Here is a 15,938-nt window from a genome sequence, read left to right as displayed (position 1 = left end):
TGCTCGTCCCACATGAACATTAGACTGGGACACAGTTGTATGGGAAAAAAGCGTTGGTGTAATTTTTTCGCTCCAATGCACTTTTCGTGTTCCTTATGGGTCCTGTAACAACTGTGTAACTTTTCAGATCGATCGGTGGAACCCCTGATTTGCGCCCGATTTTTAAAGTTTCCATACGATTTTATATGGGAAAATCCACTTTTTCAAAACTTATCCTCTAGAAATTTCCAGTTGGCTCCTAAAAATATACCAATACATGATATTTGTAGGAAATTTTCCTGGCAATAATTCTTCTGAAGACTGTAAGGCGCTACAAAATTTGTAGAAAAAGTTATTCACCCTAAACTGATCGAATGTATACCCCCGAAAGGGGTATGAATCACACAACGAATACTATCAAAATATAGGGATTGATATTCTAAGCATTTTCTCCGAAGATACTATGAGCGAAAAATCACGCTTTTAAGCTTAATTCTACGCGAAACTGTTTCTCATCACGTTGTTGAGTTTGCAACAGCAGCATGCTGCAGCAGTGTTGCTGGAAAAATTCAATGTTGAGCCGTTCGTCAGACATTCGATCAGTTCAAGGTGAATAAATTTTTCTACAAATTTTGTAGCGCCTTACAGTCTTCAGAAGAATTATTCCCAGGAAAATTTCCTACAAATATCATTTATTGGTATATTTTTAGGAGCCAACTGGAAATTTCTAGAGGATAAGTTTTGAAAAAGTGGATTTTCCCATATAAAATCGTATGGAAACTTCAAAAATCGGGCGCAAATCAGGGGTTCCACCGATCGATCTGAAAAGTTACACAGTTGTTACAGGACCCATAAGGGACACGAAAAGTGCATTGGAGCTAGTACTTATTTTTTGTCCCACCCTAATAAACATCGGCCGTATTCAAGCATGGGAAGCTCCCACTGGTGTTTATCGAGAAAAACGTGAAAATCAACGCCACGTGCTACAAGATCGTGGTTCTGGAGAAGGTTGTGGCTTCGGCATTTCGGATCCTCAACGGGAAGGATTCTTATGTCTTTCAACAGGACGGCGCACAGGTCCACATGGCCTGCTAGCTCCCCGGACCTTAACTCCCTGGACTTTCATGTATGGTCGTACATGCTGGCCATGTGGAGTGAACATTAAATGAACACTCTGGCCCCTATTACAGACGATTGGCGAGCGGCGAGTTACTTGTTTGGCTAATTTTGCTATTGCAGATGGCGAGTCGGCTGGGTTTTGGTCGAGAAGCTCGTCTGTCACTCAGCTGCCACCAGGCGAATATCATTTGCGTTCTCTAATACAGCATTTTGTTCACCTCGTCAGTGTCTGTAGGCTAGTCTTCTGAAATAGGGGTCAACATGTCGTAAAGGTTTAAAATAAACATTGTTTTAATAAAAATAACCTCTGAAAAAAAAAATCATATTTTCATTTTGAAGTAGAATACTTCTCTCAGGAAGCTCGGCTACATAGGGATGTGAAATGAAAATCTAAAATCGAAAAAAGTGAAAAATATGTCCAATTTCAAATGCTAATAAACCGGTTAGTATTCGATGGATTTCCCTTGTTCTTGCAGCAATAGATTGGAAAATCTTCTAAGATTCTTCCCAAATGAAGATAATTGTAATTTTATTATTCAAACTATTGTACTATTGAAAATAGTCAAGCCTTGTCAAAACGAAAAATTCGACCTCTGATTGATCGTCATATGATTGCTTCCCAAGTACGGTCGACAGAATCATAAACCTTGCAATTTAAAATATGCTATTTGGCCTATATAAGAGCCTTTTTTAGCTGAAGCCGCTTATAATAGTTCTAGACAGCGACACCAGCAGTCCTCCCTCAGCAGCAGCAGTAGCATTGCAACGGATAACAGCGATAGCTGATAGCGGCCACAGCTGTGGCATAGCAATGGATAGCGCACTAGTTGCAGCGGATCTCAGCATGGATAGCAGCTGGGCCAGCTGATGCAGGAACAGCGGATACCAATGGCAGCGTATAGCGGCCACAACTGTGGCATGGCTACGGATAGCGTAGCAGTTGCAGCGGGTATCAGCATCGATAGCAACTGAAGCAGGGAGGCACTTAAGTGAAATGCAGTTGACTCATTTTGACAGCTCGTGAGCCGTCTAGTTTTGAGTGTTTAATCAGCTTTTCACTGTTTATTTATCACAAGGAATTCTTTATTCGCACTGTCAGTAATAACGCCAAGATTGAATTGAACAACAAATTGTCCTTCAGTCATGAGCACGACATCCGCAATATATTCATTATCTGCATAAAAACTAATTTTTCGCATAACCAAAATTTAAAAATTGTCAAGCCCCAACCATGACAAGCAACTTATTAAAAGTGGTCAATCCTTGTTGAAGCGCAAAATTCGATTGATCTGATTAGTCAACGTTCACTTACTAGAAAAAAATGACTGACACGCAAGAAACCGGGTTATCTTTCTTCTAAAAGTATTCTACTTCAACCTTGCGGTCGTGGCTTTGCACACAACCCTCCTGTGATTTTTTTACACAATTTAAAGTGTATTCGAACTTATTGAACAGGTGATAAGATCACGTTGCCAGGAGGGTAATGAAGATCATTTGGTTGCATTTTCAGCAAATTATATTTCGTGACCGTAAACGATGCGTGTGAAATATTTCTTCAGAGTATGACAGCTCGAACAAGAATAAAAAGTGTACCCTGCGTTCATTGGAAGTGACTTTGAATTTGAATTAGAATGGATGTAATTTTCTAAGAATTTCGCTTGTGAAAATGATTTTCATCAGCACTGTATAAGTATAATCATTTCTAATATTGATTTATACTTAATTTACTCTTGAATATTCATTTAAGCCCCTCATCACTCAGTATCTAGTTTTTTAACTTCAAGTCAGTTTTCTTTCGAGAAAGTACTTTCTTCTTTTCCAATTGAATGTGTTTTTCACTTTTCCATTTTTTTGTGAGAAGAAAAGATTTTGCTTTATATTTTGGGCAGTATGTCTACTGAATCAACAGCTAGCAATTTAACCCTCTAGTGCCCAGCGCCGCCTTTAGACGGTCTAAAGTTGAACCTCTAAAAAGCTTTAATAAGAACTTAAAAAATGTTTATAAAGTTTCATAGTGATTTTTTCGAAGTCCATCTAGAAATTAATTTGAGCACTAGAGGCTTAAGCACAAAAGTTCCTATCAGTGTTAGTATAAAAGTGAGAGAAAAATCAAAGATAATGATTCTAAAAATTCTTAATATAGGTATACGATACATTTTGAACAGCAAAAATTGTTCCGAAAATTTCTTAGTATTTTTTCAGGTTTTCCAGATAAAGTCAAATTTCGTGATAATTTTAGGTGTTTTCGACAACCAGCATTTTAAAAAATATAAAAATAAAAAACAAATTCGATTATTGAACAATTACAAATTTGGCTCTTGAATGTCGACAAATTAGTTTTCAGCTATAATTCAGCTGTTTGTAAAAATGAGAAACATTCGCTTTTATAGTCACCCTACCGGGTACGTTCCGGCGGCATCAAGCTAGCGTCACAGGCCACGTGGAATGCACCGGCCGGTAACAAAAAACCACCAGAAATTAATAATATAGCTTACTGGAGATTAGTTCTACCCTCGTTTGCGGGCTCGCACCCAGGGACGATTACACTGTCTCGTACCCGCTTACGGCCCGGACTGCGACCGGGCTGGAAAATGAATGAAAATGTCTCCGGTATACAACATCGGATCCAGTCGCTTCTACCGAATGTTCACAGCGAACGGAAAACCCGGATTTTGTGTGTTATTCTTCGTACGTGGAAAGCATCGTCGAAAGCCGGTGTCGAAGCGGGCTGATATATTTTGACCACACAGTTGCACCGGGTGTTTGCTAGGCCAATAGGGCCGCCCTGGTCAACGGGGTGTATGGGAAACCGAAGCCCGACAAGCCTCTCTGGATCAGCGAAAACAAAACCAACCTCGCTGGAAAAACACAAGACGATATCTGGGCACTTTCAGCGATTGTATGACGGGGTTTTGAATGTTGACTGCGCTAGGCGATAGAGAATAGTGACTATTGGTCGAAGGATATTGTTTCGTTCTGGTGGAAGATGGAAAGCAGAACGTATGGAGCTGGTGAGGCGTGTTAGTTCGAACTTGGAACCGGCGCCATGGCGCTGCCAGCAGGTAGATCGAGTGGAACCATGGAATAGAGGGATTATTTTCTTTTATTATATTTAAGGTGATTAAGGTTAGAGGGTGGCTATCTGCGACCCAATATTGTAACGCTATTGTAATTGGATCGCATGATGGATGGGATTGTATTTTGAGCCCCAGTCAGGTGACATTTTTAAAGTAACTGTAAAGTCACACAAAATTATCAAAGATTAACAAAGAGTCATTAGAATGCACAATGATGCTGGTACAATAAATTGAAACCAACTTTATCATTTGGCCAGAGCAGGTACAACGGACAATGTATCTTGTCTAAGGTAGCAACATTAGACTAAATCCTTCCGTCGCTTTCAAAAGGCAACGGAAGGGCAAACGTGAAAGTTTTAAAATGTTATCCCTGGTTCATCCCAACCAGCGAAAGACAAACGAGTTGCTAGATATAGTAAAAACTAATAAATTAAATTGTTTGTATGCAACCCAAGTCGATGTTTGCAGACACTTGTTCGCACTTTCTCTCTAATCGCTGCTTGTGTCAACCTTGTGCAGTGGGAGCCCGAACAAAGTACGAAATACAACGGCATTGTTTACAGCTTATCGTAAACTAATCTTCGGGATGACCTTTCCTGCTAACAAAGATAACCCAAACACCACCCTTCCCGTCCAAAAACAATGACACCGACCAGGCGAGGGTATTTGTGGTGCCAAAATTAATTCACGCACGGCACGTCTCGAGCAAGCTGTGATTCCGATCCAGCGGCGGGGATGTGAAATTTACATATTAATTTTCTTTCGCCCCAAAACCCGATAACATTCAAATGAGGATATCTTACCACAATAACCGTATCCTTTCGGTTAAATAATCATTTAACCGCCCGTTCCAGTTTGTTGGTTATGGACACATTAGTGGTGATAGTTTCATCATAACCTCCGAAGGGGATTCGTTGAGAACGTAACCTTAAAAACTTTAGTGGGGAGAGAAGTTTAGCTTGGCTTTAATTTTGAGGTTCCCCGACCAGATCGAAGACGTCACCAAACCCAACTCCTCCTACAACATCAACAGATGACATTTAAACACGTCTGCTTGCGTGACATTTGACTTTGGCAGATTTCGAGGCAACAACGGTCGCGAACGGTTTCTTTCGCAGCGACAATGAAGCATTGAATTTTCCACCCCTGTTTTTCGGAGACGCATCGGCAAAGAGTTGAACGGGTTGAAATCATTCCGAGACGCCAAAAGGCAAAAATAATCTTGATTAGCGTCGTGAATAATCAACTTACTCGTGGGCCCTTCAGTCGAGCCGCAGTGTGTAGATTAGAGTGGATTTCCCCTGGGCTGGCTGAGAGGAAGAGCGCAGTGAACATCGTGGGTTTGTTGTTGTTGGTGTTGTTGTATATTCACAATTTTGCAATTAAATGAGTGTGAAGGGATAAACGGACAACTAGTGGAACTTTAAAACTGTTCAAATTCACTAGATAGATTCTAGAAAAGTGAGTTAAGAAGGTAAACAATACCTTTCGCTGAATAATTCCCATAAAAAAACTGAAAACAATAAACTTCTAATTGACTTTGACCGCACGCTGGGCGTTTAACCTCACGCTGTATGTTCTCGTGTCGTAAAGTGGGAATGTTAAAGGTTAGGAAGAAGTGTGATGTTTTGTTTATTCGCCAACCTTCCCCCACCGCCAAATCCGCCGCAAAGTGTGCGGTTGTTATGGATATCATTTTCGTAACTTCCAGTGCAGCCAAAGGCGGCACGTGCGGCCTCTTCGCGCACCAATTCCCTGTTGTTTCCTGCACATTTGGCTCCCGAATGCGTTAACCATTCGGACGGTTTATTAGAACGAGAAAGGAGTACAAATGGTCGGCACACGACCGCAACACCACGAGAGCCGACCAGGTCCTGCAGTTCCTCCGAGACTGTGGCAGGTCAGCTGGCATCGTTTGGGTCACTAATGATAAGCGTTAATTCCGCACTGGTAGGTCACACTAAACACAGCACCACCACCGGAACACGGGCTTTTGGGAAGTTAATCTCTCGGGCCGTTTTACGTTGGGTGACTATTATCCTCGGACGAAACCCGGTGGGAGGTTACGTCTCATAGATAATTTATGGTGATGACACGTTTGCCCTTTGGCAAAAGGGTAGAAGGGGTCACGTCGACCTTTAACGGAAGTATGCGAGTGTTGGCTTGGCTGTGTTTATGTTATTAGAAATCAAATTAACGGCGGATAAGATGCGGGTTGTTGTGTGAAACGAATTCGATGAAGCTACGCTCTTAAACATGGTTTTCAACAGATCTTTGGCTGCGGTTAGTTTACCTGATTGGTTTTTTATTTACGTTAACAGTAAATGGTTTCGATGAATATAATGATTAACAGTCAAAAGTTTTATCAGTAATTGCTCTGTAATTATCGGATCATCGAGGCCAGGAAAAGAAATCTCACCACGAAGTTTTTGATTTTTCGGGGACACTTGCTGAATATCTAATATGACCATTTTCGCTCTCTAATTTTCAGGACTATCTCGTATTTTTCCAACTCCAGCAATTCAGTTAAAAGACAGCAACTTTCTACTATCATATTTTGAAAACCTTTTCTTTGTAGGTTTTGTTCAAAACACAACTTTTTAAGAAATATGATTCACTTTGTGTTAGACAACAATGAAGAATCATACACGTAAATATTGTGCCTAACATTTGGATGGGTTTGAAACCTGGATAACGAAAGTGTCTAAGTTATGACGCATGGATGAACAATTCAGAAGTTAGAGTTATGTTCACACTCGCGGAGATTATTTTGCATGAGTTGAATAATTCAAAGCATGAAAATAATTTCTAAATAATTCATCCGATTGAAGCTTTCAGTTTTATAATAAAATATTCATTAAACTTCTGTAAAAAATTGTATGTACCGTGAATATTTTGTTAGAGAAAGACGGCCTTTAAACCTTAACGGACAATTAAAATGCTACGATAATTTATATTTGTCGTTTCGGCCTTTGGACCTGGCCGTTTTTCATTCAGCGTTCAGCGGAACGTCGGACAAAAGCTATGGCAGCGTTTGGTCTACCGTTAAGACTAAAAAGCCGTATTTCCAATAAAATGTGTATAAAATTTGTAACCCTAAAAGAACTATTATTACTATTTATTAAATATTCATGATAACCTATTAAACACGGATTGAGGTATTTTTTTTACGTTTTTACGTGATTAGAAAAATCGAAAGTAAAAAACTTTTCGGAACAGCATATTACAATATCAATATGCTATATTTTATGTCCGACGTTTCGGTCTTTGGACTTGGCCTTCCTCAGCAAATATTAAATTGTACTGTTCAAAGATCAGCCACTGATCCTTCGTTAAGACTAAAAAGCCGAATACTCCCAAAAACTTGTGTATAAGATTGTAGCCCTGAAAAAGACCATTTGTCACTCTTTTAAATGCGCATTAGGCTGATACATATTTTTAATTGACGGCCTTTTATACTATTTAACACAGGCTATGGTATTTCTATTACGTTTATTGTTTAGGAAAATCGAAGGCAAAAATAGCATGGAAACTCGGAATGGAGTATTCTGAAATTTGCATGGAGGATTTGCACTTGTATGGAGTAGTGGGAGCTTGAACAATTTAAAAACTGCAATTCAATTAAAATAAAATTGTTTTTTTTTTTTGTGAAAAACTTCTTTCTAATTAGAATTTAAATACTGCGAAATCATGGAAACGTTTTTCCATTCAATTTTTTAAATTATATATAAGAAAAATACAAGATGTACGCTTATTTTAAGTGAGAAGTCTGTTAGAATGTCTGTGTTGTTCTTTAAATGCTTAAAAATGGTATGAAAAAATGGCTGATGAAAAAAAAATGTTAAAAAATACTTCTGAAGTTTAACTTGTTTCATGAATACATGATAGCAAATAAAAACTATACAAAGTATTTTCAATAAGAAAATAAAAAAAATTGAAATAGACAGGTTGGACACTTGCTATTTTGTTTCCCAGGAATCTTAAAATTTTTTGCAACAATCTCAAAACTTTTTTTTTTGGAATTGTGATTTGGAATCTATTACTGCTTTGGCTTTATATGAATATACAATTTGATAACGTTGAAAAGAAACAAAAATACACTAAAGTCGCTTGTTACGCGGGGGATACGTGCCGCGTAAAAAAACCGCGTGAATTCCGGAATCCACGTAAAAAAAACCGCGTAAATTCCGGAATCCGCGTAAAAAGCGACCTTAGTGTATTAACCTAATAGAGAGGAGCAGGCTTGTTATTCTCTTTAATATGTGGAAGGTGCAGAGGGAATTTTCACCGGTCACTTCTTGCTCAGCATGAGCGCTACGCAATTTTGTGCACCGAACTTTTGTGTTCTGCTTTGTGCTATGTTTCTACTACTCGCAGAACAATTACTACACATTAATATTTACATACACCACAGCTGAACAAAACAAGAGTAGTGAATGAATTCAGTGGAAATACACTGTTAGATAAATTCGATAGCCTTTGAAGAGCCAACATACGTGATGGGCGGCCATATTCATATTTTTCAGTTTCGAAAGGCAAAGCAAACAATGCAATCTATTTGCCTACCTAGATGTTTTTCTTATTTGATATATTTTTAAGAGCCACAGTTACGTTTGCATTGGAAAAATGGACAAAAATAGCTGATTTTTCATTACGCACTGACATAGTAACCCATGAGTCAGCAGAGAAAAAATGACAGTTCTCTTAGTCGAACTCTAGTCGCTAAGGAAGTTAGGTCTGAGGTGAGCTTCATTTCACACACCAAGTTCCCCAAGAAGGTGCTGCTGTGGTTGACAATCAGCAGGAAGGGGATGTCAAAGCCGCTCTTCTTTAGCTCCGGACTGGCCGTGAACGAGAAAATTTATGGTACGCAGAGCCTACCGGAAATTGTGTCGTTGATCAAGAAATATCAGAAGGGCGAAGACGCGTTGCTCTGGCCGAATCTGGCCTGCTACTCAAAGTGATCGTTGGAGGAGACGGAGTGGCTGAACGTCACCTAGCTGCGTCCCATCGAGAATTTCTGGGCATGTCTACACGTCCGCCATGACGAATGTTCTGGGTAACTTGCCTTCCATGGTAAATTTATCAAATTTAATGCAAGCGTTGAAAGCACTGCAGTGAGGTCTGTTGTGTGGTTATTGTGCGTAATGTTCTTTCGTGTGAGAAAACTCACACCAGTTTATTATCCCTCTGGAAAGGTATTTCAGATTTCACCGCGGTGTTTTTTTGCATGTTTCTGCTCTCTTCAAGCAAGTGCATCGCTTTGCCCACCAGTGTGAGAGCAGTTGTTTAAGCAGTGAAACATATTCTCCTACAGGCTAGTGATTTTTTGAGAAGAAACGACAAGCCTGTAGAGGAGTGTCAAATGAACATATTATTTTTTGGAAATTATTCCCGGTTTGTTATTTAAATAAGCTAAATTAAAGAGAATATTGAAAATAATCAAACCTAAAATTGAAACAAAACTAAAAATGAATTTTAAATTAATGAAGATAATTTCTATAAGTTGAGGCAACCGATTTCATTGAAAATAATTTCATCAAAATTGGGTCCCTATTAAGGCCCATTTAATGTTCTTTAACAAAAATCTTTTGATTTTATTGTTGAGAAAATTTTTTGAAAAGGGCGTCGGTGAACATTGCGTTTCAGAATTTGTAATAGAAACTAATTAAGTTTTTGCCTTCAATTCAACCTTTGATTACCCTCAGTTTTGTTTTCGATCAAGGTTGTAGTTTTAGGGTCATAATTTTTTCAACAATTAACCAACTTATAAAAGCACCTCCTTGAAAAGTGATGACGCTGTGGCATGTCGCTTCCAATTGAAGAACAATTGTTTCATTTTCGAGCACTTTGTGAATCAAATGAAAACAACTCGAATGCTCTTGTCTTGATTCTGACAGCTGAAAGGCGTCACTAGCGCTGACGATGACAGGGGGTTTCCATACAGTACTTCACGCCTATAGAGGAAAGAGGGAGTTGAAAAAATCGTGACGATATAGAACAAAGGACGAATAAGGCTCATTGTATACAAAGATGACCGAGGAAAAGCACAAACTTAGCATCGTCCATCACATTGCTTGAAGTTGAGGAAATTATGCACCTTCGGTCACTTTGGAAAAATCCCGAGTTTGGAGTCCCCTGACACCCACTTTTTGTTGCAAAATAATATTTTTACAATTTATAAAAGTAAGACGTCCAAAAAATATTGATAGGTGCTATTTGAGAAAAACAACCCAAGTAAACTAGAAAAAATGAGCGGGGGCTTAGCGTGGTTGTAACGTCTCCGCCAACCACGCTCGACGCCTGGGTTCAAATCCCAACGCCGACATAGGTGTCGATGGTTATGAGGTGGCGTGATCCACTCACAACCAACCCAACTGGTCTAGATTCCTAGCCGACACCGGGAGATTTCCTGAGGCGAAAATTCTCTGGGATCACGCCTTCCATCGCATGAGGAAGTAAAGCCGTTGGCGCCGGTCCGATAATCAACGGGTCGTGAGTTAGGATCCTGGGTGGAGTCGCCTCCCCGGGCGTCGGTGATTGGCACAATAACAGTGGCAGAACTAGACCGACGGTAAATAATCGACAATAAAAAAAAAACTAGATAGACGATTTTTGTCTTATAACACTTAATTTGCATATTTCGGCGAATTTAGTTATATTTATTTTAAATTTGATAGTTCTATCATGTTCCTCGGGAAATTGCACCTAAGAAAAATTTATCACTTTAATGTAATATGAGTCGAGATATAATATTTTCACGAGAATAGTTTTGAAAGTTTTATTTGAAGATGTCTGTAAACTTTCTAACCCAAAAAAAAAAACAAGAAAGGATTTTTAGGATTTTTCCAGTTATTAAGAAATATAGCAATATCTTTCCTTTTTGTAGCAGTGTTGTCAGTTTTTTGGTTTAATCCAACATTAAATCTTCCAGGCAATGATTTGTTAGCTAAAGGGGGGAATGTTATGGCCGAGATACTCTTTGAAGAAAGAGGAATAGAAAACTGCGCCGTAGTGAATGAATTTGAAGCGTCTTCAGCAGTATGTCTTTGGATGAGTTTGCCGAGAACAATAGGAGTTCTGTGTGATGTTTAACACTTGAAATTTAATTGACTAATAAACATATTATTTACTAATGACTTCGTGAAGCGACTGGAGCTGCCAAAAGTTGTGCGGCATGGAGAGCAAGAAAACATACTATGTGGGATAGGAGGAGCAAAAATAGAGATGACTAACGATTAGTCAAGTAGCGAGCGGAGAGATGCTGAAAAACGTTCCTACTGTGGCTACGAAATCTGGTCAATTTTAATAAAAGATGCACTAAGGAAACCAAATAAACTAATGATAAAATTAAAACAAACCAAAAAATATAACAAAAAATAACGAAATAAAAGAATTGAAAATTCATGAAGCCAATTTTTATTTTTGGAAATGTAGGAGAGATATTCAATCAACTCTTGTTCAAAATTGGGAGCCCTGAAAAGGGCCTTTTTCAGCATTTAGGTGATATTTACTACAGAAACAAGAGGAATGTTGTATTATTGGGTAGATCAATTATCATGTTATGATATCGATGATGAGGACGATGATGATGAATGCAACCCACCTCCACCCCCGTTTGTTGTAAAGTAGAAAATGGAAAAATGGTTTTTGTGGGATAACACAGTGCAACAAAAATTTACTTTTTTTTTGCTTTGGCTTCTATGTATGTTTTTTATTTAAGTAGTTTGATGCAAAAATAAATCTCCCCGAGTTCGGACCCATTCCACCTTAAGGGACAACAATGGCGTCATTTTGAATTTTCGAGAAATCAGAAATTGTCAATGTTTTTGAAGTAGAATACTTCTCTCAGGAAGCTCGGCTACATAGGGATGTGAAATGAAAATCTAAAATCGAAAAAAATGAAAAATATGTCCAATTTCAAATGCTAATAAATCGGTTAGTATTCGATGGATTTCCTTCGTTCTTGCAGCAATAGATTGGAAAATCTTCTAAGATTCTTCCCACATGAAGATAATTGTAATTTTATTATTCAAACTATTGTACTATTGAAAATAGTCAAGCCTTGTCAAAACGAAAAATTCGACCTCTGATTAATCGTTATATGATTGCTTCCCAAGCACGGTCGACAGAATCATAAACCTTGCAATTTAAAATATGCTATTTGGCCTATATAAGAGCCTTTTTTAGCTGAAGCCGCTTATAATAGTTCTAGACAGCGACACCAGCAGTCCTCCCTCAGCAGCAGCAGTAGCATTGCAACGGATAACAGCGATAGCTGATAGCGGCCACAGCTGTGGCATAGCAATGGATAGCGCACTAGTTGCAGCGGATCTCAGCATGGATAGCAGCTGGGCCAGCTGATGCAGGAACAGCGGATACCAATGGCAGCGTATAGCGGCCACAACTGTGGCATGGCTACGGATAGCGTAGCAGTTGCAGCGGGTATCAGCATCGATAGCAACTGAAGCAGTGAGGCACTTAAGTGAAATGCAGTTGACTCATTTTGACAGCTCGTGAGCCGTCTAGTTTTGAGTGTTTAATCAGCTTTTCACTGTTTATTTATCACAAGGAATTCTTTATTCGCACTGTCAGTAATAACGCCAAGATTGAATTGAACAACAAATTGTCCTTCAGTCATGAGCACGACATCCGCAATATTTTCATTATCTGCATAGAAACTAATTTTTCGCATAACCAAAATTTAAAAATTGTCAAGCCCCAACCATGACAAGCAACTTATTATTAAAAGTGGTCAATCCTTGTTGAAGCGCAAAATTCGATTGATATGATTAGTCAACGTTCACTTACTAGAAAAAATGACTGACACGCAAGAAACCGGGTTATCTTTCTTGTAAAAGTATTCTACTTCAACCTTGCGGTCGTGGCTTTGCACACAACCCTCCTGTGATTTTTCTACGCCATTTTGTTTTATATTAAAATATCAAAATTCTAAACGTTTGTCCACATATTAGCACCTTCTTACCCATCTTAAAAAACATATCTTAAATCGATGATTCTGTCTCATAGCTGAAGCGAGATTTTTATGTTTTGACCGGTCCTATTGTAGTATTGTGGGGAATTGGGGCAAAATCGACATGTTGCTGACATTTTACGTGGATCAGACATCTACCAATCGGTTTCTGAGACTTTTTTACTCAATATAAGATATAAGTTGACTACCACCATTAGATTTTAGCGCTTTACCATTAATGCTCTACATATACGATATTATTTTGGTTTGTGACCAAATGCCAAAACCGTTTTCGTAGAAACACCGTTTTGAGCTCAGTTTTGTCCGATTTAAGATCTGTGTTTTTAACGGATGGGTAAGAAGATTCTACAATGTGTACAAAAACGACGAGGCGTCGAAAAAACATCGAAAATGTCCGATTTCTCAAAAATTCAAAATGGCGCCATTGTTGCACCTCAAGATGTAATGGGTCCAAGCTCGAGGAGATTTATTTTTGCATCAAACTACTTGAAGAAATCATGCATAGAAGCCAAGAATATAATTGCGCGACTAGCAAACGAACGTCTTCTGTACATTATCATCATCATCATCACCATCATCAATAACTACTTCACTAATCAATACTAAAACGAGTTCTACTGTACTGACACTTTCGTTCAGAACAAAAACATGAAATAAGTACTGGTTTTTGGTCGAGCAGTCTACAAAACCTTTTTTTACTTCTACAATAGAATTGAATTTGTCTACGTTCTTCGCCACCACTTGAAAAACCCCTTCACTATCTTCAGTGGAATGATTTGTTGATTCAACATTCAACACAACCAATGAATTTTAATATCATTGCGAAGGTTAATTATCATAACAATAAAAAAACAGACACATTTTCGACAATTTTTTGTCGATGAAACCAGCAGTTAGCTCAACAACGTGTTAAATCATTTTAATTTCCACGGGATAGCCTTTGGACCCTTTCATTGACACAGTTGCCTCGGGGCCCAAAGCCCCAAACACTAAAAAAAAGTTCCGGGACTGATTAACTTTTCCGAAAGCTAGTGAATCTCTAAGCTTGCACCGATCGCCGTCAGTCGGTGTGTGCGAATAAAACTGCATGCCAATAAAATTACGGAAAATAGGTGCGAAATGTTAGCTTCGGCTAGGGATTAAAAGAAACTGCAGCCGGTTTGGGGGTGGGGGAAAAAAAGGTGACTGCAGAGGACTTCGACGATGCGACTGCGAGCCGCATGCCGTGTCAGTGTTACAGCACAATAAAACATAATCATCACAATAATCGTAAACGTTGAAATTATTATTAATACGGTAAGTTTTAGCGTGGTCATAAACTTTGCGATTTTATTACGAATATAAGGGTGGGGTGGAGCAACCTGCCCAGCACACAGACAGTTGGTCATTTTTGTCTAGTCTAGGGTGAAGAGATATGACCGGACTGTCGGAATGGGTGGGTGTGCCGCCCGATAAAGGGTGAATAAACAAGCGCGTTAAGTTGGTCATTTGACTGTCAGTTTCAATTAAAGCCATGCTAAAGTTGGTAGGTTTTATGTGACTGTGCGATGATGACGAACTTTTTTCCGACTTGAAGCCCCAACAGTGGATAGAAGATGTCGAATTTCGAAAGAAATCTGTTTCCATCTGAGAGGTCTTGGGGTAATTCCGTCTGATTGAGTTTGTTCGCTGGCAGGAGTTTTGTCTGATTTTGCAGGCACGTTTTTGTTTCTCGTCGAATCGTTTTTTTATCTGCTGAGGTGAGCGGCCAAGACGTTTGAGTTGAAGGTAACTTGGTTTTTGTTCAGTTGTACGTCAGTGAACAATGCGCACTCTTGGAATGCTATGTGACAACCTTTAGTACGGTCACATTGGCAGAGGCTCGCTTCCGTGGATCTCGACGCTGACTGCTGCTTGATATACAAGCAGAATAAGCCTGATGAAGATGAAAATTTCGCGCGAGACATGAATTCATGTTTCATGTCTGTTTTGCTTTCAACTCGTTTTTGTTTTCGATCGTTCACGGTATCGTCTTCTTTGGGAGAGGGGTTTGTCGTGCATACTTGTGTACAGTCTTGTCTTAGATCGGGTCTGAGTGAAGGGAACGGTGTTTATTTGGAATTTCTGCAAACATTCCTGCTCGTCTTCTTCTGGCACTGTATTTGACGCGAAACGAAAATAATCGGTACTGAACACGGACGGGAGTAATCCGATTGAGCAATTTCCCACCAACACAAGGAGAACTTGAAGAACTTCGAATCTACGCAAAGCAAAGTACTGTCGCGACGGTCTAGCAATTTCTAAGGCCTACACATGCATCACGAAACGGGAACGACACGAGGATGTTTCTACTGAAGCTGGCTATCTCTCTCTCGTTTCTACCGTTGTTCGATGATCACTCGTTGTGGAGGTTACCGAAACCCTGACCGATACCATATAGCTCTATTTTATATAGTCTAAATGCAAAAAAAAGACAAGCGATTTAATACTGATCAAAACGAACTTCACTGATTTATTATTTCCCATTTTTTTCACATCGCGCCCGTATTCAACTACTGGTAACTATACTAACGTAATAAATTAAATAAATAATAATTACACTAGAATAAATAATAACGTACGTGACTATTTTTTACACAAATAAATAACTATTCCAAACCACGCTAACTAGTGCTACGACGCTTCAAGTGCCGAGCGGCAGTCGAACCGTCCTAACACTATCACCTCTAGGTCTACACCCGTCGCGAAACTACCGTCTGTTCCACGGGCTGTACGGAGAGAACTTATAC

The 15,938-nt window shown here is 39.1% G+C and overlaps 1 protein-coding gene across 4 annotated transcripts in view; it reads right to left on the bottom strand.

Annotated features, from left to right (window-relative positions):
• The window catches only part of LOC129727836 (nuclear receptor subfamily 2 group F member 1-B), a 155,807-nt gene that overhangs the window by 61,128 nt on the left and 78,741 nt on the right, over positions 1-15,938 (bottom strand). The window lies entirely within an intron of this gene.

The sequence above is a fragment of the Wyeomyia smithii genome, chromosome 3 (genome assembly GCF_029784165.1).
Source record: "Wyeomyia smithii strain HCP4-BCI-WySm-NY-G18 chromosome 3, ASM2978416v1, whole genome shotgun sequence".
Lineage (NCBI taxonomy): Eukaryota > Metazoa > Arthropoda > Insecta > Diptera > Culicidae > Wyeomyia > Wyeomyia smithii.
Note: the sequence above shows the minus strand (reverse complement) of the source record. Positions and strands in the feature narration are given on the sequence as shown.